Source organism: Peromyscus maniculatus, chromosome 8 (genome assembly GCF_049852395.1).
Source record: "Peromyscus maniculatus bairdii isolate BWxNUB_F1_BW_parent chromosome 8, HU_Pman_BW_mat_3.1, whole genome shotgun sequence".
In the NCBI taxonomy this organism is placed as follows: Eukaryota; Metazoa; Chordata; class Mammalia; order Rodentia; family Cricetidae; genus Peromyscus; species Peromyscus maniculatus.
Genome location: NC_134859.1, coordinates 74,220,917 through 74,240,747, shown reverse-complemented (window position 1 = coordinate 74,240,747; position 19,831 = coordinate 74,220,917). Strand labels below are relative to the sequence as shown.

The window sequence follows — 19,831 nt, the reverse complement described above, 5'->3', positions numbered from 1 at the left end:
ATAATAAATTAAACTTTATTATAGGTTGTATGTCCAAGGAAAAGTAGCATACTCGGGTTCAGTATCATCCCCAATTTCAGGCCTCCACTGAGAGTGTTAGACTTTATCTCCAGGACGAAGGGAGGGCTGCTGTGGTGCTGACCCACAGCACCGCTGTGTGATTATAAAAGATGACACACTTGATTTGGTAACATCAGTTCAGGACTCGTAATGGTTAACCACCTTTTCCCCATTTCAAATTACTTACTGTTCAGTTGTAGAAGATACGATCAAAGAGCTAAAAGACTCTGGTTTTTAGGCTACAACTTGATAATTTGCATTATTCCACTTATGCATATCAGTGGCTAAAACACAGACTATGAATAAGGCAAAGTAAATAAAAAAGACTGCATGTGCACCAGTGACTACTATTTCATTATCATGTCTGAACTGCAGAAAGTCCAACAGGGTTGCTATGTGCTATTTGTTACTAAGGTATGCAAATAAAAATGTAACAATAATGAAATATACATAAGGCTTTGGATGTAGCTCAGTCTGTAGAGCACTTGCCTAGCATGCCTCAGCCCTGGATGCAATCCCCAGCACCACAGAACACAGGGTGTGCTGGCACAGATCTATAGTCACAGTACGCAGAAGTGGGAGGCATGAGATCAGGCGGCCGAGGACATCCTTGGCTACACACTGAGCTGAATGCCAGTCCTGTCTCAGAAAAAAGAAGGTGTATATTTTAAACTCTGCTATGACTAAAGGAATTCCTTGTGGGGATGAGTCAGACCTAAAGGTTGGTAGCAGTGGTCTTACTAATTTTATAGGTAACATGCTGTGTGAATATCAAGCTACAAAGACCTAATAGATACCAGAATTGTCATTATCAAGTAAAGTATAACTGAATTTGAAGCATTTACCCCTGGGCTTAATTCCAATGGTAAGATCAGATCTTTAAAGTGCAAATGGGAAGCAGTTTATATAAGTGATTGTATTCTATGTAATATTATAGATCTTCAGCTAAACTTCACATTTTAGTAATCACCTGGAGCAGGAAAGAACTTAATAGGAAAAAGAAGAAAACTGTTTTCTCTCATCTCTCAATATGAATATTTCTACCTTTAAGCCCCCTTTCCAGTGGGTGCTGCTTTGAGGCCAAAATAATAACATCTCCTTTCATTTAGATGTAAACATGGCGGATGGCTTAGGGCCAGGCTGGCGCTTTCCTGATGCAGTGGAAACAGCTTCCTCCCCTTGAGAAGTGAGGGGAGATGGAAACAGAGTAATGGCTGAAATCCTCTTCCGTGAGGGATGGAATTAATCTTGAGAGCCTATGAGACCGGGACAAGAGTTGTCCTGGCTTTACTAACTCCATTACATAACTAAAGGCGGGGTGGGGGATGGGCTGACTATGTCAGTGGCAGAATTTTGCTGTCTATTAGGTCTTCAGAGCTGTTATTATTCTTACAGCATGATAATCTGCTTATCTAAACGGGCAAGACCCCTGCTTAGGTCTGACTCAACTCTCACAAGGAATTTCCTTTACTCATGATGCATACTTTAAATATATGTGAACATGGTCTTTTCTCAACCATTTCCCCAGCCTGTCTAAAATTATATTGTTATTCACCAGTCATGTGCCATTTAGTGTGAACTCAGTCCATCAAGCAGCTGCTGATGCCTGCCTGACATGCATCGAGATAAGGAGGTATTGAAAGGTGCTGGAGGAAAAAAATCATTTTATGCTCAAGATAACGAAGCCGCGGCTTGAAGTGGGAGTTGAAGTAGCGGCTTCAGGAAGGAGGCTGGCAGATGACACAGAGCCAGCTAAAGACAAGGAGGACAGCAAAGTACGGTTGGAATGAAGGACACATTCAGAGAGGCAGACAAGTGTGTGTGTGTGTGTGTGTGTGTGTGTGTGTGTGTGTGTGTGTGTGTGAGAGAGAGAGAGAGAGAGAGAGAGAGAGAGAGAGAGAGAGAGAGAGAGAGAGAGAAAGCAGGAAAGAGAGGGGGGAGGGAGAGAGAGCGCAGAGGGCTATGCACAGTATCGACTGAGATAAACAGGCAAGGGTTATAGAGCAAGAGCAGCTGTGCGGGTTATATAGTTGTCAAGTTGGTTTTTTAGGGGGTTCGCTGAGAATTAGCACAACCTCTGAGTGTTTGCTCTGTGGTTAGCGGGAGGGATGTCAACACTGGAGCCACCTTCTCTTACTCCTTCACTCTGACCTTACACCAGGATCAAGTGCTCTGCAAATAGAATGGGTTCACGTTCCTAAAGGCGTTCCCCATAGACATGATAGTTCTGTTTTTCCAGAGATGGTGGTGGTGGCAGCACACACTTGAATCCCAGCATTTGGGAGGCAGAGGCTGGCCGATCTCAGTGAGATCGAGGCCAGCCTGATCTACAAAGCAAGTTCCAGGACAGCCAGAGCTGTAACACAGAGAAACCCTGTGTTGAAAACCAAAAAAAAAAGAGAGCTATTTCTGTCTAAAACACTGGCTGGCCATGAGTATAACATGTGGAGTTCATTCTACTTTTTATCTCCCCTCCCCCGCCCCCCGCCCTGAGGGGGGCAGTGCTTAAATATAAGAAACATACGTTTGATACTTTAGTTGATAATTAAAATGATGGTGGCAGTCTGATGTACCATGCTGTCAGGATCTTTTGTCAGAAAGAACAGATCGTCATTGATTCTGTTGTTCCCGATCTGTGACAACCAAAGGCTGTCAGAGTCCATTGCCCACTCGCTCTCCTTGTCACTTGTAAAAACAGTAAGGTAGCAAAGGATAACAAAAGATGTCAGGGGAACTGGCTTAGCATTGTTAGTGCTGGACTTGTCTGACCTGGGGCAAACTCTGCCAAGCTTGATTTGTTTTTTGATTTATACAGTGAAAACAGTATATCTCCTTTGCTCATATGGAAACCTGGATTGTGAAGACGGGATTATAAAGTTGTGAGCGCCTTTTAAACAACAAGGCAAAATACTCAAAAAGTCTTAGCCTTGGAGGCTGGAGAGAGGGCTCAGCCGTTAAGAGCACTTGCTGCTCTTGCAGAGGGTCCAGGTTTGGTTCCCAGCACCCATATGGCAGATAACAACCACCTGTCACTTTAATTCCAAGGGATCCAACTCTCTCTTCTATCCTCTGAGAGCGCCAGGCGTGTACACAGTGCACATACACACACATGCAGACAAAACATTCATATGCATGAGATTACATTAAAAAAACAAAAGACAAATAGTCTGAGCCTCTTCACTTCTCTTACCTAAGATCATATTTAGTCTAAGAGGAGCCGAAATGGGCATGTTCCTGCCACGTACGTGCCTCTGTTAAACGGCCACACGGGCTGACGGTGCGGGGAAGCAATTATAAACGTGAAAGAGCCACGTGGACATCACACTAAGGAAGACACATGCTTGAGATCCCGGACATAGGAATGGCTTCTCAGGATTGTTGTCACACTGTCCTTCAAAGCTGCAGGCGAAAGGGCAAAGGCTCCCAGGACTGGGTAACTACACGCAAATGCAGGGGATGGTTCTCAGGCCTCTGTAGCCAGTCTTCCAAATTTGAAAACAGCATTGCTAGGGGGCGTCTGGGTCATCTGTGGATTAGTTCTTTGTTTGTCTTGTTCTCATTAAAAAGGCCTGGCTGGCCTGGAACTCTGTGTAAACCTGACGGGCAAACCTTCAGCAATCCTCCTGCCTCTGCCTCCTCAGCACTGGGCATGTATTATGTGTCTGGATTTTTGTACATTATTGTACAATGTCTGCAAAATTAAGCTTTGTGGAAACCTGCAGGAGTACAGGTCCTGGAGACCTTGTCCAGGGGAGCGTGGATGGGGCCGTATCTGACCCCAGAGCCACCACGCATGAGCTTCTTCTCAGCCATCATGCCCAAATCCATCTGCCTTTGAGCAGGTGAAGCCCCGCTTCTTTGATGTGTGGATCTTCTGGCGGCCAGAAAACTTGAACTCTCCATAGGGCCTTGATCACATGCTCCCTATTCTGCAGCTTGGTGTGGATAGACATGATGACCTGGCTGATGTGAACCCTGGACTGTCCCCTTAGGCTTCCCCAAAACACCCTGCATACTTGTCTGGAGTCTAGACTTTGACAGCGCCGAGATAAGAGACATGAACGGTCACAAGAAAATTGTCTTCAAGGTCCCTTACGGCAACCCACGTAAGTGACAGGCTGCATACATCACCAAGGGAAGGAACCTGGTAAGCTTAACTGGCTTCAGATTTCTTCTTTTGAAATGGTCTCACCATGCAGCCCAGGTGGAACCCAAAAGCTCAGTGCTCCTGCCTCAGCTTCTCGAGTCCTGGGTTTACAGGAATGCAGCACTATACATGTGTTGTTGTTACTATTTAATGAACTCAGGCTGGCACAGCTGCTAAATATTGTTTCATATAAACCCCAGTGTTTATGTCTTTGGATATTGACCTGTACACAATGCTCTTCTAGAGGACCTGAGTTTGGTTCCCAGCACCATGTCAAGTGACTCACAAATGCCTGTAACCCCAGCTCTGGGGCATCTGATGCTCTCTTCTCAACTCCATAGGCACCTACACTCACATTTGTACAAACTTACACACACATGCGTAATGAAAAAGAATTAAAAATACTGGATCAGCAACCAGGAGCTCTGACAGCTCTTCTAGAGTGTTCTAGTCCCAGCACCCACATGGTAGCTCACAACCATCTGGAACTCCAGTTCCAGAGGAGCCGGCACCTTCTTCAGACCTCCGTGGGCACCAGGCATGCAAGTAACACACAGATATACATACAAGAAGGCAAAACACATACATAAGAAGAAATCATCTTTAAATAAAAATAAAATAAGCATATTTCTGTTGACGTTCGTTGATAGTTTAGAAAGCTTTGTTAACATTGCTTTCTCTGACCTTTACAAGCGTTTACGGTACACACACACACATACACACACAAAGATGAAGAATAAAAAAACAACAAAATGACAATGTAAGGGCTTCAGCTCTCTCTGCTTTATTCTACACAGTTTATGGTTCATTTTAATATTTAAGATTCAGATACTGGAATAATAGTTCTAGTCTTAATGCTCGCTCCCTGAATTTTTTCTTAGGTTTATCCAGATTAAATGTAAATTTGATGTTTTCTAAAAGAAATTTTAAGTGGACATATCCAGCTGTTGCATTTATAAATAGCTGCAGATGTCTACAGTAATGAAGGATTTACTCAGGTTGTTATGGCAACTAAAACTCCACAGAACCTCAAAGATAAGCTGCATTAAAGGAAGAGAGTACATTAAATGTACATTTAACCCAATTACACAATGAAATTATTGCTTACTGTCTATCATTTTAGATTTTAAAAGAGAAATTAGTTTTAGCTCAGTAAGAGAGTCTCCCACTAAATTACAGGCTTGAGTATTCTTTGAAGGGTTTGCTGCAGCAGTAGTAGAGTGTGCTGACCATTTCAATCCCCTCTCCCCCTCCCGTTGCGCCCTCCATCAGCCCTCCCTCTCTCAACCTCTCTCCTCTGTCTCCGCAGTGTTGAGGGTGGAGCACAGGATGTCAGCATGCTAGACAAATGTCCCACCTCTGAGCTATGCCCCCAGACCCAAATTGTCCTTTTGGTCCTCTTTTTACTGAGTTGCGTGCTAATTTAAACCTGCTGGCTAAGGCTCAAGGTATGCTTCTGAGTCCATGGAATATGGCAGAGATTGCACTGGACTTTAAATCTATGATCTCACCGGAAAGACTCATCCAACCGGACTTAGTTATACTCTTTGAAGGCCAGGGGGTAGGCTGATCCTTCTGGATGTGGTAGGGCACACTTATAATCTCAGCAGTCAGAGACTAAGTAGAAGGATTGCAAGTTTGAGGCCAACCTGGACTGACAGCAAAATTCAAAAATAAATACTTTGCAAACTAGAGAGATGGCTTACTAGTTAAGAGCACTTGCTGCTCTTGCAGAGAAACCAGGTTCAGTTCTCGGTACCAGCATGGCAGCTCACAACCAGCTGTAACTCCTGTACCATGAGATCTGACACCTTCTTCTGGCCCCTGTAGAAACCTGCATGCACATGGTGCCACATACATACATACAGGCAAACACGTATACACATGAAAATCAATGTTTACCAAATTAAACTGAGTTTCTCTCCATGGGAGGCCTTACCCTTTTAGAGGAGGGGGTGCAGGGGGTAGGGAGGCTGAGGGGTGGAGCAAGAGAAGGGATGAGAGGGGGATCTGTGGTTGGAAGTAAAATGAATAAAAAAATTCTTTAAAAAATAAATAAATTCAACAAACAAAACCAACAGTTTCTATACAGTGAGTCTGGGAGTAAGATTCTAGAGTCAGTGACGTTTACTTTGTTTTGGTGCTGGTGAGAAAACTCAGGACCTTGAAAATACTAGGCAGTGCTTTGACCCCGAGCCACACATGGCGGGGAGCGGGTGGCGGGAGTGGTGAGACAGCCAGCCAGAACTGGCTTCGAATTTGCCATGTGCCTCCATGGGCCTTGAGCTCTTGCCTCAGTGTCCTGGGTGCTAGGATGCAGGCATACACTGCCATCCCACTTCCAGGGGAGAGTCGAAAGCTGTAGCTTGTATTCACTGTCAGGCAGACATTTTTATAGATTTATTTATGTGCATGTATCTGTATATGTATGGCATGTGTTTGCTGGTGCCTGCAGAGTCCAAAAAGTATTGATCTACCCCCCACCCCCACCCCCCACCCCCGCGTCAGGTCCAAAGGAAACTCCACTCCCCTAAATTCTGGCACCCTCTACCATTGGATGAGTGCCAATCCTCATCACTGTCAGAAGGACAAATGACTACCTGTGGTGCCCATTAGCATACCAAAGCACATGCCGGCTTCCGTGCTCACTCAGTACCTGTGGCTTTTCTCAGCTCTCCTCACCTCTCCCCTGCTCTCAGCTTCTCAGCTGTGGGCTTTCATTCCTATATAACCTGCCATTTCAGCCGCGCTCTCTCCTGGTCCCCTCTCCTTGGGTAGTCTCTTTCCTCTTTTCTCTCCCTCTCCCCCCCTCCTCCTCTCTCTCTCCTCTCATGGCCTGGTCCAGTCTGCTGGCTCTGTTCAGTCTACTTTCTCTCCATGTGCTGGACTCTTCCAGATGTCTCTAGCTGTATTCGCCTTCTTATCTACTAGAAAAACCTTCCCCTCAACCATACCTTGGAGCAGTCATTTCTTCACTTTATACACCCTGGAGCTGGAGTTAACAGGCAGTTGTAAGCTTCCAGACATGGGTGCCAGGATCCAAACTCAGGTCCGCTAGAAGACCAGCAAGGGCTCTTAGCCAGAGCCGTCTCTCTAGCCCCAAGGTTTACTTTTATTATATATGTGCATTTGGGTGTGGGGGGATCTGTGCACTTGGAGGGAGTGTGTGCACGTGGGGGGGGTATGTGCATGTGGGGGGTATGTGCACATGGGCAGGTGCCTTCAGAGTCTAGAAGAGGATATTGGATCCCCTGGGATTGGAGTGACAGGTGGTTGTAGGGTGCCTGACGTGGCTTCTGGGAACCGAACCTGGGTCCTCTGCAAGAGCAGCAAGTGCTCATAACTGTTGAGCCCCCTCTCCAGCCCTAATACATGCATTTTAAACAACGCTGAATAGCGCACTCTAGGTTTATAGTGGAGGAGTGGTCTATCCTGTTCTTTCAACCCCGTGGTCTTCCTTTGTGGCAACTACGTTTTAAATGATCTAAATTGTTTCCTTTAGGATTTATCTCTTTCTTACTCTGAAGAAAATAAAGATCTTCTCCGAGTGCTGCTACCACTTGACCTCCCAGACCTCCTCTCCGTAATTGTGTCATAATTTAGGACAAAATAACATTTACATTGTTTATATTGTGTGAATTCTGTTTACTGCCTAGCCACTATATATTATCTTTACATTTTACTTCCTGTATAATGGTTTATTTTCCCCTGGAGTTAATGATCAGTGCTATTTCATTTGCTTAGTTTTCTGTATACTTATGATTCTGTTCCAGGCTGTGATGTAACTGTAAAATCACTCTGGAGTCAAACACCCACTTCCAGTGCTCTGGTGTGTGCTCCTGTGCGGCTTCTGATCTTGGGCTCCACCACCATGTTGGAAGTCCCTTGTGTCGTCCTGAATTGAAGTCCAGGGTTTCTGGTTCTCATGTCTTTCTCTCTCTGATTTCCTCTTTCATTTGACTGGCACATATTTTTTCATAGTCTTTTCATAAGATTCACACTTGTAAGGATTTTGCGTTTTGATTTGTACCAATCTGAAATGTCTTTATCCCCCCCCAACACACACACACACACACACACACACACACACACACACACACACACACTTGATTTCTAGTTTAATTGGGTATAGAATTTAGGTCTGTATATCATGTTCCTAGAGAATTTTTGAAGGCATTGTTCTATCATCTCTTTAATTTCCGTTGTTATTATTGAAAAAATGATAGCATTTTGAGCCCTCGTCCTATTTTATGCAACCTCTGTTTCATTTCTTAAGGCTTTTAGACTCTGCACAGTGTTTTAGGAATTGACTGGGAGAAGACAGCTGTTTGTATATAACCTTTCACATAGTGTCCTTATTTTCAGTAAAATGATTTACCTTTATACCTTACTATACTTTAAAGAGAAATTTATTCTATTTATGTGTATGCATGTGTGTGTGTGTGTGTGTCTGTGTGTCTGTGTATGTGTGTCTGTGTGTGTGTGTCTGTGTGTGTGTGTGTGTGTGTGTGTGTCTGTGTGTCTGTGTGTGTGTCTGTGTGTCTGTGTGTGTGTGCACATATGATTACATGAGAGCTGGGGGAGGCCAGAAGAGGATGCAGGAGCCCTTGGAGTTGGAATTTCAAGACACGTGAGCTCCCTTCGTAGTGCTGGGATCTGAGCTCTAGTCCTCATGCTTGAGCAGCAAGGCCTCCTAACTCTCCAGCCCTCTCTCCAACCCCAACTACATTTTTTGTCTTTGAAGATAGAGCTGTCTGGTGTAATTAGTTAGAAAGTGAACCTTTTCTTTTTGCTCTCGTCTGAGGGAGGAACAGTTGTTTGGCGGCATGGGAGGGTTGGTATCTTAGGTGTCCTCATGGGTTTACTGCCCATGCATCCTCACCCTGGCCTCAAATAACCAATGTCTCCAATTCTCTAGATTTTTGTAGTTCTCTGATGACAAACAGTGGGTTTTTGCTGTCAGCCCCCATCCTGGATACTGAGGATTAAGCTTTCTCTGCTCTACGTAAAGATCACCATTCCTTTTTTAATCCATCTTCTGTGTTTCTCTGTTATTTCAGTTTCACGTTTCAGAACATTGCTGAGATAAATGGATATGTATGTCTGCTATTTTTAGCCAGCAGTCCTGAAATGTCAACACTATCCCACCGCTTTCATTCTCTAAACCAGTAGGCAACTCATCATCTTCTAAGCCTGTCCGCATCTTCTATGAACTGTTTTTTGGTATTGTCTTATCTTTCTTTGCCTCTGTGGAACAAATGATCCCAGTTCTCCACCACACAATTGTTCTAAGTATGGCGAGCGCTGCCGTCACATGAGAACCTTCTGCAGACTTGAAGACAGTGATCAGAACTTGGCTGTCTTCTCTAAGCATGACCCTGTTCCTCTGTTCATGGTTTTTGTTTTAAGCTCAAGGACAATTAGAGTTTAAAAGGAAAACCTCAGGCCATGTAAGTTATACATCTTGGCAGCTGCCGAAAAGGAGGAATATGGAGATGAGAAAGAGCCATGCCATTTGGGTTGAGGTTGCGTGGAGGTCAGGGACATGGTGGGTTGGGCGCCATGGAGAAAGAGTGGAAAGGCCGGAGGCACCAGGGGCGGCGCCCACTCGCTCCTCAGAGGACACTGTTTCAGGTTTCTGCGGTATCCTGGTCATTAATCTCTGAACTAACTGTTCACGAAGAATGATCCCAGTATGGAAAGAGGATTCCAGCGAGGCTCCGGGCAACACAGAGGAAGACATGTCATCTTCCTTTGAAACACTGTTGTATTTGTAATGGCTCACAAAAATAAACCCAAGTCCTGGTTGGTTCTCTATCTCAGGGCTTTATCTTGTTGAAATTAAAGAAAAATGTCAGCCTTCCAGAAGTTCTCTGTTTATATTCACAGACTCAAATCATACACTGATTTGTGTGTGTATATTTGCTTTATGTAGTTTGTTGTTGTTGTTGTTGTTTGTGTCTTGCTCTGGAACTCTGAGTGACCCAGAACTTGCTATGCTATGGCCTTGAACTTGTGGTCCCTCAGCCCTTGACTCCTGGGTGTCATCAGGAGTCATAAAATGATCTTTCAGAAAGTTGGAGTAATTGGTGTCAGCCTCATTTTTAAAATAATGTAGGGCATAGGGTGAAAGGTGCTTTCTTCATAAGTAAAAGGAATTCTAAACTTCAATTTTGAGCTAATTTTAGACTTATATAGAAATTGCGAAAGCATACAAAGTTCAGAGTATAAAGTTCACCCACTTTCCTCCAGTGACAGCTAAGAAGTTGTCAAAACTAGAAAACTGACATTGGTACAATATTCCCTGAAGTGTTTCTGTCTTGGTTTTGGTTTACAGTGTTGGAGCTCTAACTCAGGCCTCACAGGCTGGGCTAGTGCTCGACTATTGAGCTGGGCCCTGCTTGATAGAATGCTACATTAGCTAATTCAGCCCTTACCTCTTTGTCTGTCCAGTGTACATGAAGCACTAATGCATGAATAGACAGAATCAAGTCATGCTTTATCTCCCCACTGACTCCTATCCTGCTCCTCCCATCCGCTAAGAGGGATTTGGTATATATCCTAACTTATACAATGGTTCTTTTTAAAAGTGATGGAGGTGCTTTCTATTCAGCTAACTATAAACAGAAAAATAGGCTTGAAAGAAAATAGCTATATACTAAATTGGCTCATTCTGAACCTGAGAGACAGATGTCACTTTCAAGCCATCCAATACAAAAAAAATAGCTGTGTATTTTGTTCAGTGGTGTGTGTGTGTGTGTTCTCTAAACCAGTGTTAATTACTCTACTTACCAGCAAGCTCGCTCTCTTTTTTTAAGGTTGTCTGATTTTTTTAATTAATTACTTTTTTCATTTATTTTACATACTGACCAGTTACTTCTCCCTCTTTTCCTCCCATTCCCCTCCCTCCCCTCTACCCACCCCACCCTCCATCTACTCCTCTGTTTCTGTTGAAAAAGGGGCAGGCCTCCTATGGAAGTCAACCAAGCATGGCATATCAAGTTGAGGCAGGACTAAGCTCCTCCCTTTGTGTTAAGACTGGGGGGGGGGGCGCGGCAACCCAGAATGAGGAATAGTTTCCCCAAAGCCAGCTCAAACAGTAGGGACAGACCCTGATCCCACTGCTAGGAGTCCCACAAATAGACCAAGCTACACAACAGTCACACATATGTAGAGGGCCTAGGTTGGTCCCATGAAGGCTCCCTAGCTGTTGGTCCAGTGTCTGTGAGCTCTTGTGAGCCCAGGCTGGTTGTTTCAGAGGTCGGCCCAGTGCTTGGCTATGGATCTCTGCATGTGTTTCCATCAGTCACTGGATGAGGCTTTCTGATGACCATCAGTAGGAGACAATCTGATTACGGGAGAAGGCCGGTTCGGGCACCTTCTCCATTATTGCTAGGAGTCTTAGCTGGGGTCATCCTTGTGGATCCCTGGGAGTTTTCCTGGTACCAGTTTTCTCCCTAACCTGAAAATGCCCCCCCTCATCAAGACATCTCCTTCATTACTCTCCCCCTCCACCCTGCCCCCAACCCACCCAACCCGATCCCTCGATCCCTCGTGTTCCAATTCCCCCATACCGCCCCGCCCCCAGCTTACCCAGGGGATCTCTTCTATTTCCCCTTCCCAGGGAAATCCATGCATCCCTCTTCAGGCCCCCACTTTGTTACCTAGCCTCTCTGAGGCTGTGGATTGTAGCCTGGTTATCCTTTACTTTACATCTAGTATCCACTTATGAGTGAGTACATAGCATGTTTGTCTTTCTGGGTCTGGGTTATCTCACTCAGGATGATTTTTTTCTAGTTCCATCCATGTGCCTGCAAATTTCATGTCATTGGTTTTTTTTTTTTTTTACAGCTAAGCAATACTCCATTGTGTAAATATACAACATTTTTCTTTATCCCATTCTTTGGTTGAGGGGCATCTAGGTTGCTTCCAGGTTCTGGCTATTATGAATAACCCTACTATAAACATGGTTGAGCAAGTGTCCTTGTGGTACGATTGAGCATCCTTTGGTATAGGCCCAAGAGTGGTCCAGCTGGATCTCATTGAGGTCTCTTGAAGGAAGGAAAAAGAGAGGCTGAGGGAAAGAGCAGGGATTGGCACGGGGGCATGAGCTGATCCGAGGGGATCTCACCTGCAATGGAGCTAGGGACCAAATTTACTTTGATGTTTCTTGCTTCATCTCTGGTGGAAACTGCTTTTTCCCAGTCACAGGGTACCCTGTACTCGGAAACCAGCGTCTCAAGTATTGCCAGTTTGATGCCCACCCGACAGAGCAAAGCTCAGCACACTAAAATAAAACATCCAACTAAAAGTTTATTTTCACTTTTACAAATGCCTATGTGAAAACGTGTAGATTCCTGTTCATAATTTGATACAATACTCTGCATCCTGATTCACGGACAGTTGCAGTTGGCTGAGCCAAGGACTCTATCCAGTAGCTCATTTGAATGTGATTAAGTTTTAGTTTCTGTAATAAAAGATGAACAGCAGTGGTCAGTAGAGAAAGGAGGCTGACACAATTCCCAGTTCCCTTCAGGTCTGAGGTTGATTAGAATTAAAGGGCCTCGAGGCTGGGGCTGTGCCTCGAAGCAGGAGGGAGAGGATTAGACAGAAACAGTGCAGTCCCTGGAGGTCTAAACTTGATGGGGCCTTGAAGGGGAAGAGAGGCTTCCCTGTGAAGCCTGAGGGGATGACGTTTGCTTGCTGCCTCCTTTGCTCTTACACAGTTCAGGGCCCAGCACATGAAAGGGTGCCCCCCACGTGGGCTGGGTCTTTCGACGTCATTTAACAGTCAAGGCATCCCCTACAGACAAACCACCACAGGCCAACCTGATCTAGACAGTCCTCATTAAGACCTTCCCAAGTGATTGTAGGTTGTATCAAGTTGGCAGTTTAAGCTAGCCAGCACAATGCTTGGATAGTTTCCAGGGGTCATGCTTGAGCAGGGCTACCTAGAAAGTGTCTCCCAGAGTAAGCTGGGAGTCTCTCTATCTAAGGGGACCAGACTATATACTGAGCCAATGTCAGAACTTGGTGGTGGCGTCATCCACATAATAGTTTTGCATGTACATAGAATGCAAGAGTCACGGGGGTCCTGAAGGCTTGCACCAAGGTTCCAGACAGCTGTCTGTGCTTGGCAATGTGTAGCAGGGTCATATTGCTCACATGTGACTCCTGGGTGGGTTGTGCATGAAGCTGTGAAAGTGAATCCTAAATTGTGGTAGGGACCCTAGCATGATGTTGGAAATGCCAGGTATGTGGGATGTTTGCCAAGAAAAGCTAAAGACAAAACGTAGAAGTGGCTGTAGAGAGAATGTGTGTATGCTGCATGTGGGAGGACTAGACAGGCACAGCTACTCAAGCTTGTTAGAGCCTGGGGGGTTTGAATGAGAACGGCCCCTATAGGCTCATAAATTTGAATGCTTGGTCCCAGTTAGTGGAACTGTTTGGGAAGGATTAGGAGGTGTGGCTTGTTGGAGGAAGTGTGTCACTGGGGGTGGGCTTTGGGGTTTCAAAATCCCACGCCATTCCCAGTTAGCTCTCTCTGCCTTGTGCTTGTGCTTCAAGTAAGCTTTTAGCTATTTCTGCAGCACCATGCCTGCCTGCTGCCATGCTTCCTGTCATGGTGGTCATGGGCTCACCCTCCGAAACTGTAAGCCCATTAAATGCTTTCTTCAGTAAGTTGCCTTGCATGGTTTCATCATGGCAATAGAAAGGTAACTGAGACATACCGCAGTGATACCAACTCAAGCCCCAGATGCCACACAGAGCTGCAGGGTCCTGTTTGTCCTGCATGGTCTGATCTTTCCTTGTAACACACTCCTTCCTTTTGGAATAGAAATGCTCACTCCATGCATCATGTATTGAAAGTACGTGATTCGTTGTTTTTAGTTTTATAGTAGCCCACAGTTAAGAGGTTGCCTGAGTCTTAGGAGAGACTTTGAACTTTTGAACAGAGTTGGGAGTTTTGAAGTTGCACTGAATACGTTTTACACTGTAAGATGGCTATCAGCCTACGGGAACCATGGGCGGGATGGGACAGTTTGAATGTGAACTGTCCCCCACACCTCGTGTGTTTGAATACTTAGCCTCCAGATGGTGATGCTGTTTTGGGAGGCTGTTAAATATGGGGCCTTAGCTTACAAGAGTAGGGCAAGAGGGATGGGGCTAGAAGATGATAGCTGGTCCTGGTTCCAGCCCAAGGTCTCTGTTAGCTGTATGCCAAGATGTGGGCAGGCTATCTCATACTCCCACTGTCACCGACAGGAGTGACACCCATTTCCTCGAATGTTGTCGTGCCTTCGCCACTATTAAACTGTGAGCCAAAATAGATCCCTCCTCTTCACCACAAGAGGAAAAAACCCTCATAACAATGACTTAGAGTCCTGCTCACAGTGCTGGGAACACAGTGCAGTGATGGAGTACTTGTCCAGAGTCCTGCTCACAGTGCTGGGGACACAGTGCAGTGATGGAGTACTTGTCCAGAGTCCTCCTCACAGTGCTGGGGACACAGTGCAGTGATGGAGTACTTGTCCAGAGTCCTGCTCACAGTGCTGGGGACACAGTGCAGTGATGGAGTACTTGTCCAGAGTCCTGCTCACAGTGCTGGGGACACAGTGCAGTGATGGAGTGCTTGTCCAGAGTCCTGCTCACAGTGCTGGGGACACAGTGCAGTGATGGAGTACTTGTCAAGAGTCCTGCTCATAAATGTCACAATGAAGACCAATATATTTCAGAGAAGTGACAGACAAAGAAAGCATCCAGGCTTCTAAAGACAGGAAACTGTGGGAAGGAAAATAGATGGGAAATGAACTGATGGAGTAAAGTCTGCTCCCACACTCTGGCACTGTCTCGGAGCTGATTAAGGTTGTAGAGAATTTCTACCCTGCCTTTAGGTGGGAAGTGCTTGTGTAGACAACCCTTTTGTCTTTGTGAATTTCTCTCCTAATTTTAGGCAGAGGAAGGCAGAGAGAGCATCCCTGCGTCATGTCTTCAGTTCAGTGATGTGATGTAATGGGGAGAAATACTTTCATGTCCCTCGTAGGAGAGTGGAGGGAGCATCTCACCTGGGATGCTGTGAAGTGGAACCCAGCTGGTTTGGACCATAGTGGGAATCCCAAGGAGTTAGCATGTGTGAAGTTTTTAATGAACTGAACAAAGACTTTCCCGAAAACAGCAGTTCTCAACATGTGGATCGTGACCCCTAGGAGGAGTTGAATGAACCTTTCACAGATATTCCGCATATCAGATATCCCGCATATCAGATATTTACATTATGATAAGTAGCAGTAGCAAAATTACAGTTATGAAGTAGTAACAAAATAATTTTATGATTGGGGGTCACCACAACATGAGAAAATGTATGAAAGGGTTGCAGCATTAGGAAGGTTGAGAACCACTGGTCTAAAGGGTCTTTATGGAGTATCAGCTACTTTACAAGTGATCAAGAGACCAAAGGAGTCCATGTTTATCTGTTATGAATGTGATATCTAGTTCTACTCATTGACTGTGGGATCAGCTGTGTTTTATGATTTAAATGTACTAGGAACATGAGTTTTCATTTGTTTCAATTTTTTTTGCAGGCCCAAATACCATTCACTCAGTAGTACATGCATGATTTGTACCATGTTCTAGAAGAGCTCATTTGAGAATTTTTAAGGAGATTTTATACGTGTGTGTATGTGTTCACTTGTGTGTATGTCCAAGTGTCCACAGAGGCCCATCAGATTCCCTACAGCTGGAGTTACAACACGTGTGAGCCATTGAGTGCTGGGATCTGGACTCCAGTCCACAGAGTCCCCAGCACTGTCAACCACAGAGCCATCTTACCAGCCCTCATTTAAGATCTTGATGGGGAGGGTGTTGTTGGTTGTTTTTGCTGTTTTAGGGGGCCTGCCACCCGGTTCCCAAATAAGTCACACAGGGAAGCTTATTCTTAATTATAAATGCCCAGTCTTAGCTTGGCTTTTTTTCTAGCCAGCTTTTCTTAACTTTTATTATTCTGTCTACCCTTTTGCCTTTGGGCTTTTACCTTTTTCTATTCCTGTTTACCTTTCATCATTTCTTACTCTGTGGCTTGCTGTGTAGCTGGGTGGCTGGCCCCTGATGTCCTCCTCCTCTTTTCTCATTCCTTCTTTTTTTTCTCTCCCAGATTTCTCCTATTTATTCTTTCTGTCTTCCAGCCCTGCCTATCCTTTCTCTTGCCTTGCTATTGGCCATTCAGCGCTTAATTACACCATCAGGTGTTTTAGACAGGCAAAGTAACACAGCTTCACAGAGTTAAACAAATGCAACATAAAAGAATGCAACACATCTCTGTATCATTAAAACAAATGTTCCACAGCAGAAACATACATTGCATGTACATAAACAAATGTAACACATGTCAAAATAATCTTCTACGTCAGAAGGTCAGAGGAGGACAACATGTGGGGATTGGCTCTTTCCTTCCACCACGTGGGTCCCAGGTGTTGACGAAGACTGTCAGTCTGGGGGAGAAGCATCCTTCTGTGCTGGGCCATCTGCTGGCCCCGTTCTAGGTAGTATTATAATGACGACGTATATGATGTGTGTAGACATGCATATGTCACCACATGCACATGTAGACAATCGCATGGGTCAGGTCTCCGCCTACCTTTTCGTGAGTTCCAGGCACTGGATGCAATTCTTCAGACCTGCGGGGGAAGCACCTTCGCTCACTGAGCCGCCATCTTCCTGGCCCTTAAATTCTTTTATTTCTTATGTGTGTGTGTATCTGCATTGCACATAAGTATAGGTGCTCATGAAGAGTAGACGAGGGCGTTGTATCTTCTGGAACTAGAGTTACAGGCAGTTGTTCTCCCACAATGGGTGCTGGGAATTGAACTTGGGTCCTCTGCAAGAGCTCTCTCCCCAGATCCATTAAATAAGCTCTTAATTGAATTTCAGAACATTTAATTAGAAGACTGTGCATTCATTTTCCCAGTAGATTAAGTAGCATGCCACCATATTTAAACATTATGTTGCTTTCTGGTTTGATTTTTTTTCCTCCCCTTGAGAGAACTAAGATGCAGATTAATAGGGAATCCATAACCAGAGAGTAATACTTTGAAATCTGCTGTAATGGTGATACACTGGTATATTTTTAGGGTTTTGTTTTTACAGGAAATTGGAATACTGGCAAACCAAAATGCATTTGCTCATGACTAGGTTGTCTGTATTTCTAATCCTGTACCTGAAACGTACAGAATTCGGTTTTTCAGGGGTTGAGAGTGCTGCTCAGTGGCAGACCACGTGTGTAATGCCCATCAACACACACTCACAAAAAAGTACAACCTTTATCTCTTATGGAATGGTGAGTTAGAAGCTGGCATATGGCAGGAGAATGAAGTTAATATTCTGCTGTGGGGAAGTAGCTGGAGGAATGAAAAGCTCTTAGGTATTTCCAGAAACAGTTTATTAGAATAGACCTGCCTGCCGAGGGGTAGGGGTTGGTTCCATGGTGGGGCACATGTGTGAGATCTTGGGTTCAGTGCCCATCACCTCCAAACACATAAACACAAAGGACCGGGAGTGTGCGTGTGCATGTATGCACGCACACGATAGAGCTTTTGCCCAGCATCTGAAGGACTGAGTCCAGCTGCTGCCAGCACTCACTCGAACTCTGCCCAGTCATCTTTTCTTGTGCTGCTCTCATGGTTAACAGCTTACAAGTGGAGCCCTGGAGGAGAGAGATCGTCTTTGGGAAGTTCTTTCACAAAAGGCTAAGATTTTCCTTTCCTATTCAGTTAGAAGTTATGACTAGGCAAAAAGCCTAGATCTTCAAAGCTGGAGACTAACAACTCTAAATTCTCAAAGCTTAGGTATTCTGAAGTGCTGTTCATTCAGACCTGTTGCTCCAGGCTTTTCAAAGCTCAGCACCCTGGAGCTAGTATTGTGGGTCCTCAGCTCTTAGCCACTCTAGGCGGCTTCTTCTGATAGCTGGAGCTCATCCAGCAGCCTCTGGTCTGCGCTTTTCCATTCTTTTGCGGTTTCACACCTTGTACCATCTCAGCTCCTCACAGCCTCTTGCTTCTGTGTCTCAGCTCCCCACCATCTCTCACCTTCCCGGCGTTTCTACAGTTCGCCGGCTCTGCAGGCTCCCTTCCCAGAAGCTCTCCAGAACTCCGCAGCTTCCCACTAGCTGCTGCTGCTACAGAGAGCGGTGTACAAGCAGCTCAGCAGCATTTACCGCTAGATAAAGCATGCAACGAAGTACTCGGGGAGAGCTTTTTATTGGGACCTAGTGTTGAACACGGGATGGCACACAGGAGGATAGTCTCTCTCAACCTGATGAGTCTGGGGGGTGGAGAAGTGGGGTCACATGTCTGGGGACAATCGGAGAGGAGATCCCAAGCAGGAATGGGGGAGGCGATCTGAGCGGTTGGTTGCAGGTGAGGTTCTCTGTAGCCATCTAGAGTTGCCACTTTACAGCGACTTCGCCTAGAGCCCTTTCAGTATGGTGTGGGAACACCCAGCATGGCAATAGAGTCTTCTGGAGCAAAGGCCACAGCCCAGCTCTGGTGTCCCATGGCTGGTTCAGTTTTCTCTGGGCACCTGCAGCTGGCTTACAGCTGCCTCCAGGTGTCTGCAGCAGAGGGTTGTGAACGAAATGTTTAAAACAGCTGTGTGAGGACAGCTGGGGGGAGGGCGGGGGAGGGGCTGTTGGGCAGCTGCCAGATCCTCATGAACACAGCAACACTCGCTGGGATGGTGGCGCACGCCTTTAGTCCCAGCACTCGGGAGGCAGAGGCAGGCAGAGCTCTATGAGTTCAAGCCTAGCCTAGTCTACAGAACGAGTTCCAGGGCTACACAGAGAAACCTTGTCTAAAAAAAAAAATAAATAAAAAAATAAAAAAAAATAAAAAAAAAACACCCAAAAAACAAAACAAAACAAAAAAAACCCAAAAAACAAAACAAACAAACAAAAAAACCTAAATAAAACAAAAGCAGCAGCAGCTCTCAAACTGCCTGTGGCCGGACCTTCAGGGAGCTGTAACATCACTTAGAGTTGTCTACAAAAAGCACAGCTCTCACATCAAAGGGAGTAAGAGAGAGTTTATTCTTGATCCAAGTACAATTGGCCATGGCCCAGGAACATGGCTTCAGGTTGCCTCACATGCCATATCCCTGTGTAGAAAGTGTCATGAAGTTTTTATTGTTATAGAACAAAGTTGTAAATCAAGGCTTTTTTTTTTTAATTGTATTTTGGGGGTGGGGGTGGAGGTTCAGACGAGGACTCACTATGTAGCCTTGGCTGGCCTGGAATTCACTATGTAAACCAGGCTGGCCTCAAACTCACAGAGCTGTACCTGCCTCTGCCTCCTGAGAGCTGGGATTAAAAGCATGCACCATGACGTCCAACCTTCAAGGCATTTTCAAACATATTGATGGAAATGATCACGTAGGAAGGCTACAGCAGAGAAAATCCCACTCGTCATTAGATGCTATCTGATGACATTTTAGCTTTTGGATTGGTGGACGCTAGTGTCCTGTTAACCTAAGAGGGGTTACCTAATAGGCAGAGGTCAGACGCAGAGGTGGGCAGAGAATGGCTATTGAGTAGATGAAGATAGTTTGACTCTGGCTCTGCGACATTCGGCTTTC

General features: G+C 45.3%; 1 protein-coding gene and 1 pseudogene across 1 annotated transcript in view; one reads left to right on the top strand and one right to left on the bottom strand.

The window, feature by feature from the left end:
* Positions 1-19,831, top strand: part of Ppm1e (protein phosphatase, Mg2+/Mn2+ dependent 1E) — a 139,843-nt gene that overhangs the window by 50,820 nt on the left and 69,192 nt on the right. The gene's annotated exons all lie outside the window — the stretch shown is intronic.
* LOC121831891 (small nucleolar RNA SNORA70) lies at positions 4,135-4,227 on the bottom strand (annotated as a pseudogene).